Consider the following 10,218-nt stretch of genomic DNA (forward strand, 5'->3'; position numbering starts at 1 on the left):
TCTTCCCTCACCCTCCTTAGTTTAGGAATAGCAATTCTGCTTCCAACTACAGAGTGTTACACATTCCACTAATCAGGTGGAAAGCCCCCTGCCACTCCCCTCTCTGTAAATAATGACAGGACCTTCCTTTTTTCAATAAGCAGCTTGATGTATAAAGGAAGCAGCAAGAGACTTCTAGTCAAGTGACCATAGACTACTCCTGAATCAGCATTGCGATACTTAATATATGGGTTGTATAAACTTAAATGGAAAATCAGCTTCCTGTTAAAAAAGACGAAACAACTTATTTGCAAGGAATGTGCATAGAATATGATGTTGCTTGTCATTCAAGCAGTTTGTGCCATAGTTATTTAAAATTTTACCCAGGGCACGTGGCTTTGTTTTATGGTAAACAAGCTGTGGTTTTTATCCCTGCCTCTCTAGCAGCTGCAGGCCTATGCTGCATACAGGGGAAGGAAGTTTTAAACATGGGTGGGGTTCTTTACCGAACAGCCTCAACTTGTGGAATTTAAGTTTGCTTTGAAGAGACACACAGGGCTATTTTAAATACTCCCTCTCTTGATAAAAAGGTAAATGAGCCACATGCAGGTCGTGTGTCTGTGCCATTTCCCATTGTTGGCTGGTGTATTTACACTGGAATTCCATGCATGCTCCGCCTGCCTTCTGTGTCTTGTTGGTACCTGCCTTGTTCCCCCCAGCTAAAGAAACAGAATTTTGGTTTTTTGGCATTTACGTCTTCTGCATTCATCAAACTATTTTTATGCCCTGCAGAATTTGCATTACATCTGCATCATGTAGGAGAGAAAGCAAACACTATAATTAAACCAGCATAGCTGCTAGCTAAGGGAAAATATTTCTCTTTGTGGAAAAATATCACACACGAGCACAGGATTTTCTGTTTCAGAATCTTGAAGGGCCTGGCTTCATAGCCTTATGTCATAAAAGACATAAAGCAAATGGACCACGAACATGAAATGCTGACATATTTTATAGATGTGTTTATGAGCACTTTTAAATAGATTTGTGGACGGATCTGAAGCAACGTTTATCTGAATGACTTTCTCTAGCTGTATGAGTGTTTGATGTCTTGTCTCACTTAGAGCAGAATATTATGTGAACAATCTCACTTTGGTGCTTACTATTTTGTTTGTTTGTGTGTGTGCACACACATGCTTCTGTGGGAACTTCTAGGCCAAAAAAATACCAATTTTAGGATATTCTTGTATCAATGTTCTGATGGCCCCCAAAGATGTCCATATGCAAGGCTTATCATATCCCTGCTGGAAATACAATTTTAAAATTTTATTTTTTCAGTGCAAGGAACTAAACAAGATATTGTCTATTTTTATTGCATAATGTATTTTATGGATAAGTATTCAAATTTAATAAATAATAATAGAAGAGAAATGAATATTTATGTAGCAAGTAGCTCAATAAATTCCATATAAATTACTAACTTGTATTAAAATAACATAAAAGTATTCACAATCTTTTTCTGTTTATGATAAATTTATTTGTTCTCCCCTTCTCTCTTTTCAAGTTTTTATTACAATTAAAAAGAAAAGTCAGAATGTATTGCAGATCATAGGATTTATTTTAGCTCTGCTTTTGTCTTGCTAGTAAGCTAGAAAAAGAAAGAAAGAGAATAGCCAGGTCTAGATGTACCAGAACTCAGTTAATCTTTTGTTCTGTCTTAGGTTGCAATCAACAGGACTTACTTCTGATAGTAGGGGAGCATTTTTTGGTGAGAAATTTGTGGTACAGTGTTGGGGTATGGTTATTCTTGAAGATGTTTCTCCTGTGGTTCAGAATCGACATGTTGTCACACCCACAAAAGCTGTGGGTTGGTGATGGTGGGCTGTTTCAAAATGGTCACCATCTTACTCGGAAAATTGGCAATATCTTCCTCATGTGCTACTGGATTGTACAGAGTCATTCATGAATCAGCCTTAATGCCGTTTGTAACTTTACAATGGGTTTTGATGGATATAATCTGTTGTCAGTGCTTCCCCACCCACCCACCGAAAAATAGGCCCCAGTACTCACCATGAAGTTGTTATAGTAAGTGCCTCACTTTTAAACAACAAGAGGTGCCAGTACTGTGTGCGCTTGAGTACCCCTGGAAAAAAGCACTGTCTGTTGTTATGATGGTAAGTGCAAACATTAAAAAGGGGGCATAAATATCCCCAAGAAGAAATGTGTCCCTATGTCATGCCACAAACCTGCCATGGAACACATAAATCTAATCAATTGTTCCTTTACTAAACAGGCATGTACAGAATTGTTGCTGCAAATGAGTCAAATGACACCCATCAACATTGGTCAATGTAGTGCTTTTGATTTGAGCAATTCCAAGCTGTTGAATCTGCTGCGTTATTGATAGTAAATGTCAAAATGGTTGTTCTCCCCATGAAAATACACGCAAGCTTTATCACGTTTGTAAAAATAAAAATAAAAAAAGGAAGTCGAAATGGGTTCAGGAAAAGCAAAGCAGTAAACTTATAAATGTATCTCATAAAATGATCACTAGCTTCAAATGGAACTCTTCGGGGTTTTAAATAAGTTTTGCAGTGTGAACCTAAACCATAAAAAATGGTTGACACCCTTGGAAATTTATGAGACTGAAGCAGTTCTCTGTGCACAATTCCTTCTTGATTTTACTAAGGCTTAGGCGTGCTTTAATAAGGCACTATTCAGAATGGTCCTAGTTGTCAAAAATAACCCTGTGAATACAGAATCAAATACAGCAGCAGTATTTTTAAATATCATGCTCTTGATCTAAAGAGTGGTGTAACAAGTGCATGGAGGTAATATTTTCTTCCTCACGATTCTGAAACCAGAGAATGAAACTGAACGGTGGGAGATTCAGCATAGACAAAAAGAAGCAGTTCTTCACACAGTGATTAGCTAACTGACATTTGCTTCCATAAAATAATCATCACCAACTTAGGTGGCTTCAAAAGGAAATTAGACAAATTCATAGAGGATAAGGTTATCAGTGGCTACTAGTCATGGATGTAGCTTGAATGCTACATCCAGAATCAGAGACAACCTCACCTGTCACTGGGAACAACTGTGAAAGATGGCAATTGCCTTCTTGTCTGCTTATGGGCTTCCCATAGCATCTGGTTAGCCACCATAGGAAAGAGCACACTAGCAGTTTTTTTCAAACAGCACCCTCCCTTCCTATTCCTTGCTTGCTGTATAACAAAACACTTTCAAAATCCAGAGAAGCTTCAGAAGCAGGTGTGACACAAGAATTGCTGTTTTAAATAAACCAGACTATATGTATTAAACCTAAGCACACTGAAAGAATCCCTTTCAGGTCCTAGCCTATGTTTTATTTATTTTGCCTTAAAAAGAGAGAAGGGATCATTCTGAACAAATTATTAGCAAATTACAACTGTAGTCATTATGATTAGGAAGGTAAGTTGGGTGTGCAACTGTAGGCAATTTACTGTGCAGTCCTCTGCACTTCCAGTGTGGTGTAGTGGTTAAGAGCGGTAGTCTCGTAATCTGGGGAACCGGGTTCGCGTGTCCGCTCCTCCACATGCAGCTGCTGGGTAACCTTGGGCCAGTCACACTTCTCTGAAGTCTCTCAGCCCCACTCACTTCACAGAGTGTTTGTTGTGGGGGAGGAAGGGAAAGGAGAATGTTAGCCGCTTTGAGACTCCTGAAGGGGAGTGAAAGGTGGGATATCAAATCCAAACTCTTCTTCTTCTTCTTCTTCTTCTTCATTGATAAACAAGTCCCATTGAGTTCAGCATAGCTCACTTCCAGATGAGTGAGTGTAAACTCCGAGAATGAGTCCCATTTGGCTCAGTGGGACTTGGAACAATTACCTGTTGGATTGCACAGTGATTCAAATGAGTGGAGCCCATTTCAGGCTTACTCCTTGCCAAATCCAGTGGTGAGAGCTTCAGAAGGCTGCCCTACAAAGCCCCGATGGAGGAAACAAGCAACTGCAGGAGAGTTAACATTCCCTGTTAAATATTATCCTAACTTCTGTTGTGATTGGTATGTAATGGCTAGGTTGAAGAAATTCTGAAAAGCATTCTTTCTTCAGGTTAATCTTAAAAAGATCGTATGAAGAGGGAAGATGTGTTTACCTGGTTAACAGAGCTAAGCCATGTCCTGTTTAAGAGGTGACCTGCACTCTTAAGTGGCAGGTGCTGCCTAGGCTTGGGTGTAGGATGGCAGCGGGTGGGGTGGGGGAAAGGAGCCTGCAGTAAGGATGCCATGGCACTGGCACCTGCTTCTCAACTGCTCTGGTCGCTCCCCCACTCCTGTCTGCACCTGCTTGTCCATACTTTGTTACTGATGGAATGCATGTTCATCTGCCTAGGGGTTCAGGTGGAAGGCCAGTAGTAAACTTGAAAAAGAATGAACAATATATGGGGCACAATCCATTTAATTTTTTTTTTCTCCTCCAGCACTGAGTGTACATACTCTTTGGGTGGCTTTCACAGTAGAACCCAACAAATAAAACAAGGAAATTGAAAAACACAATAGAATCATTTTCCCAGTCAAAGGTCTGGGAAAATAAGAAGGCTTTTGGCTGGCATGGTAAAGGCAGTCAAGTGGATGGCATAGGACCCTTCCTGGGGAGAGGATTTTATAAACGGGGTGCCATCAATGGGAAGGCCCACTCCTCAGTTGTCATCCACCTTTCTTCTGATGATACCTGCAAGAGGGCCTTAGATGATGATCTCATTGGACAGGCAGGCATCTGAGGGTGAGGGTGAGGCAAAGGCGCTGAAGGCTTGAAGAGGCTGTTATGTTTTGTGGAAAGAGCTGAATTTGAAGCTCATGGCTGATGTGTAGAAAGCTCACTTTGCTAGTACTAAGGTCACTTTGCTAGTACTAAGGACCACACTACGAACACAGAGCATGCTCACTCAAATATTATTTACAAGAAAGCAGTGTAGAAACTATTTGTGCACCGCATCCATACTAGCAAGTCAGCATTTGTGCTATGTGTGCTACAGTTTCCATACCGAAGTGTATAGTGAGATAATCCCTGATGGTACTGAAAGCTGTAAAGCTATCCCATAGCCCTTTGGTGATTGTGTTTTCAAAGCATTCTGCCTAACTTTGACAAAGGGGGCACTGTAGACTCTATTTGCGTGTTTGGGGACAAAAATGGAATTGATCCCTGCATCTATGAAGTTCCATACTTAGTTTTTGTTGTGTGCAAGTAGTTCAAGGATGCAAGCTGGATCTTCAGCACTATTCTAGGATGAGACATATATGAGTGGGGACAATAAGCCTTTCCATTATGAATAGGTTTAGTCATGGACGACTCTGGGGTTGCAGCGCTCATCTCGCTTTACTGGCCGAGGAAGCTGGTGTACAGCTTCCAGGTCATGTGGCCAGCATGACTAAGCTGCTTCTGGCAAACCAGAGCAGCGAACAGAACTGCCGTTTACCTTCCCGCCAGAGCAGTACCTATTTATCTACTTGCACTTTGACTTGCTTTCAAACTGCTAGGTTGGCAGGAGCAGGGACCAAGCAACGGGAACTCACCCCGTCGTGGGGATTCGAACCGCCGACCTTCTGATCAGCAAGCCCTAGGCTCTGTGGTTTAGACCACAGCGCCACCCGTGTCCCAATTCCATTAGAGGACTATGAAAACCAGTGTGGTGTAGTGGTTAAGAGCAGTAGTCTCATAATCTGGTGAACCGGGTTCGCTTCCCTGCTCCTCCACATGCAGCTGTTGGGTGACCTTGGACCAGTCACACTTCTCTGAAGTCTCTCAGCCCACTCACCTCACAGAGTGTTTGTTGTGGGGGAGAAAGGGAAAGGAGAATGTTAGCCGCTTTGAGACTCCATAGGGTAGTGATAAAGCGGGATATCAAATCCAAACTCTTCTTCTTCATATGAAAGCTAAGTTTCATGCTCCCAGTGACTTGCTGAGATATTGACTAACATGAAGAACCCACCAAGTTGTAGTGATCTGAGATGCACTGCAGAGGTGCATAATACTTTTTCCAGGACATGCTTAGCTTGAGCTAGACACTTGTCTGTGATGTGTCAGAGAATTCAGATAGCTAGTCCCTGTGCCCAAAAGAAGAAAAAGCCGTGTTGAGAACTGATTCAAGAATTTTGAGTTCTTTCTGCTTTTAAAATAACATATTACAGTTTCATAAACAAAATCTAGTCCCCTTTTAAAAATAAATCCCATCTTTAAAATATTAACCTTTATTCCCTGTTGCTGTAATATCCCAGAACCAAACTGTTTCACAAAAGTAAACTAGTGCGCACTTAACTCCCACCACAAGCGATTAAAATTTCCCTTCACTGATTAATTTTGTTCAGTTCCAGATTTAGTTCATTGATCTATTGGTTAAACCAATTAAAGCTTGCAGCCCTACAAAAATGTCACACAGGCCTGCTTTGCATGACACGTTAAGCCAAACCTTTGCTTAGGGAGACTGTGCAAGCTCATGATTAGGGACAAGGGAGCATAGCCACAAGTCCCCAGTTTGGACAGTCACCTTGGCCTGGCTCAGCCTGGCAGCAAAAAGGACCAGAGAGGAGTAAAGCTGCCAAAAGCTCTTCCCTGGAAGCCCACACAGTCATGTGGTCCCAGTAAGTCAAGCTTTGGCTTTAGGAATCTCTGTGGTGACTTTAACCTGGTGACTTTAACCTCCACTCATCTGCCTTGACTGTATATTACCAGCAGAAGCTCTTATTTTTAGTGCTGAAGAGCAGAGCAGTGGGAGCTCACATCTTTTGTGGCTTGTTTCTGTCTCTCTATCTGCTACAATTAATTTGAGAAAATTATTTAACTGTGGCTTCTCAACCCCCAGCAAATGGCAATACATTTTAGTGTCCCCCAGTACTGCATAATTCACTTACTAGAGTGCGGTGACTTAAAGGGTCACCAATGCAGAGTATATTGCAGTGAAGATAAGATATTGCTCACAAACTCCCCCTTCTCACATACTTGCAGATTGTATCTTTTTAGTTCTAATTTTAGCTTTGTGAAATTAACAAAAGTGAAGGAGCGACCCGTATGGACACTTTGAAAGTTATGGTTCAGGTTGCTGTCGCGCCGCACAAACTTGCCAACAACATAAAGCAGGCCCAAACAGACATTCAATTAAGGTGCTATGGACAAGACTGGTCTCAAAACAAATGGTGCCCCAGGCAAGGACCACACCCAGATTTCCCCCTCCACTTAAATACCTTATTTCTTATTGTGTTTCTAGCCCATTTCACAACTCGGATCCACTATCTACATCGTATAAGTCAATGAAAATGCAAGCTAGAACCTGTAAAACTGTATTTGTTCATGCCATATAAATTTTCTGTATTGTTTCAGCTGCTGAATGACTTGTTGAGTAGATAGACTGCGCCTGGCCTTCCTGTCACCCAATATCCCAGGTGGTCGCCTGGCCCTAAATCTATCCATAAGCGTATTGCATGAATGGCTGCATATGAATGGTTTAATGGCGAGACCACTGTATAAGGACTTCCTGCATAGCCCATACCTTCTAGCCTGATTTGAAAACATTTACACAGAAAGCATCTGTAGTACATTCATAGACTCTATACAAAGTAAAAGAAAACTGTGACACTCTGAAGAGCTTTATTGTGATAGCTATTAGGAACTAATCACATGTATGAAATAAAGGGCCTTGCAGAGGTACTGCCACTAAAATAAAGCTAAAGTTCAAGGTGTATTTGGAACAAGATCTGCAACACTGCAATTATTTGCTTTCTTGTTAGCCTTAGTTCTTATCTTGTTTAATTTGATTTATGCTGCATTATATATGCCTGTTCTTTTTAATGCTTTGTTTGTCAGGAAACACAGTACCACATCCATCAAGAGCAAGGTATTGTTAAGTGTAAAATATTATTTCCTTTATTGGGTAACCCTTCTAGGTGTGCTGCACCTGAGCAGATGGTCAACTTGCTCAAGGTATTTTTGAGAGTTTGCATTAGTGTTTTATAGATATCTAAAGTGATGTGGATAGGTGTTCTCTTTCATTTTAGACCCAGAGAAGTTTTACATGGAAAAGATTCTGCTTGTACTTTTCCTTGCAGGGCTGATCATTTTGTAACTAATACGTTAACTTTAACCAATCATACTCTACCAGCAAACACCCGCCTGCCTCCTTCAGTTTATAATAAAACCACTTTACAATGTATATTCATTGTGACATTATGAAAACTGTAATGTTAGATATAGGTATAGACATAGATATATGTATGTAGGCCACATAGTCTGAAAACCACTTTTCATGCTACCTGTTTGTACTTGAGTGTGCATACTCAAACGCAAATTATGTACATATCCAATCAGTGTAAACAGCATGCATGTTTGGTAGGAGAGGTGTGTCTTCTCAGAAGTCGAATTTGGTAATAGATGGCTTTTTTTGAGTTTCAAAAATCAGACTTTGCAGGATTTCACCCTTTGCAACAGCAATAATAGCAGCTGTCTAGCACTCTAGACATTTTCAGAGCATTTCGTTTCAGTATGCGCTGCAAAAAGCCAGGTCAGCATTTTCAGTCCCGTATTTCAGATAGGGGTGTGCGGCTTTCTTGAGGCCACTTAGTAAAAGCTCATAGCAGAGGTGAGATTTCAACCGGGGATTCCTTGTCCACACAGCCCAGCCTCTTAGCCTCAACCTCTCTTAGCCTGTGGGGTATGTGTATATAAGGGAATGGCCCATAACAGCATGAAAAGAGCCTGCTAGATCAGGCCAGTCGCCCATCTACTCTAGCATCCTGCTTTCACAACGGCCAACCAGATGTTTGTGGGAAACCAGGGAGCAGATAATGAGCAGAAGAGCACTCTCCCCTCCCAAAGTTTCCAGAAACTGGTATTTGGAAGCATTGCTCCCTCCGTCTGCGGCAGCTGAGCATAGCCATTGTGGTTTTGCATATCTAATTCTCACAGTGTACGTGAGAAGGATGTTTTCCGCTTGTGCTGGTCATCAGCTGGTCCACACGGCAGGTGGCACAATCCATCCATCCTTTTTCCTTGCACTTCTCTGCAGTGCACTTACTACTCAGTGTTAAAACAGGAGTGCAGGAAACCGCTCTGTGGGGGGTGCCCCAAAATGAATCCCTTTGAGCTTTAGAAGTGAATTTAACTGATTTGGGTTTTGATTAATAAACAAGGCTCTGTTTGTTGTGAGTCTTTTGCTGTGTTTTTGATTTTCAGGGTCTTTTCATGGGACACAAAAATGTAAAGCGATATTGAAATCTTTGTTTAGGTTCACTCCAGAGCCTTGGCTTACAGTAAATATCAGTTTTGTTCAACCAAAGTATCACTTTACACAAATCAGCCAATGAAGCACAGTAAACAAACTTTTCCGAGCATATATAAACCCCAAACTGCTGTTCTGTTTACTGTTAAATATTTACTGTGTGAAGCATCAGGGACATTTAAGAACTGGTTATTCTTGTTTTGTCCTTTCAACAGATATCTTAGTTGGTAAGACCCTCCTTTTCAACTGCATTGTGTTTGCTGCTGCCTTGACTAAGCAGGAAGGACTTAGCTTAAGCTTTAGTCTTTTGGGTATATCCTATCCTTGTTCCAAGGTGCACAAGATGGCATGTGCCCCCCCCCCCCCCGAGAATCGTACAAAATAGGTTAAGCTGAGAGACGGTGAACTAGCCCAAGTCACCCTGTCAACCATACCAGCCTGACATTAGTAATGCTCACAGTTCTGAAATCTTAGATATTCAAGCTGGAGGGTCACTTCTATAATGTTCATTCTACCATCATGTGATCTGCTCATTTGCATGGATTGATTTATCTGACTGACATCTTATATTTACTGACTCTTACATTTATCCTTGTCAGCATTCATTCAGCCTTTATTGGCATAATCCTTGTCAACATTTACTGCATTGCAGGCAGAGGTAGGTGGATATGTGCCACTGTTCACACCAACGAGGTTCATACTTGATTTGGGAATAAGCCAAGTTGCCCTTCAGTTTTTTACTTAACAAACACTAACATCCATACAACAATCTGGCTGTAGCTATCAGTCATTTAATTAAAGCATCTACTGCACTTTCTTTTAAAGACATGTTTAACAGGTTTAAGATTACCATTTAAAGTCATTGAAAATAACCTAATCTACACATAGCTCATGCATAACAGTCTTAAACACCTTCTACATTTTCCACCAAACTGCTCTGTAGACACGCAACTATGTTTGAAAAGATGAGTGCTCCTCCTCCTCCTCCTCTTCTTCT

The 10,218-nt window shown here is 41.2% G+C and overlaps 1 protein-coding gene across 4 annotated transcripts in view; it reads left to right on the forward strand.

Annotated features, from left to right (window-relative positions):
- Positions 1-10,218, forward strand: part of FAM120B (family with sequence similarity 120 member B) — a 37,861-nt gene that overhangs the window by 14,829 nt on the left and 12,814 nt on the right. The window lies entirely within an intron of this gene.

Source organism: Podarcis erhardii (assembly GCF_964252035.2).
Source record: "Podarcis erhardii genome assembly, chromosome: 3".
NCBI classification, from domain to species: Eukaryota; Metazoa; Chordata; class Lepidosauria; order Squamata; family Lacertidae; genus Podarcis; species Podarcis erhardii.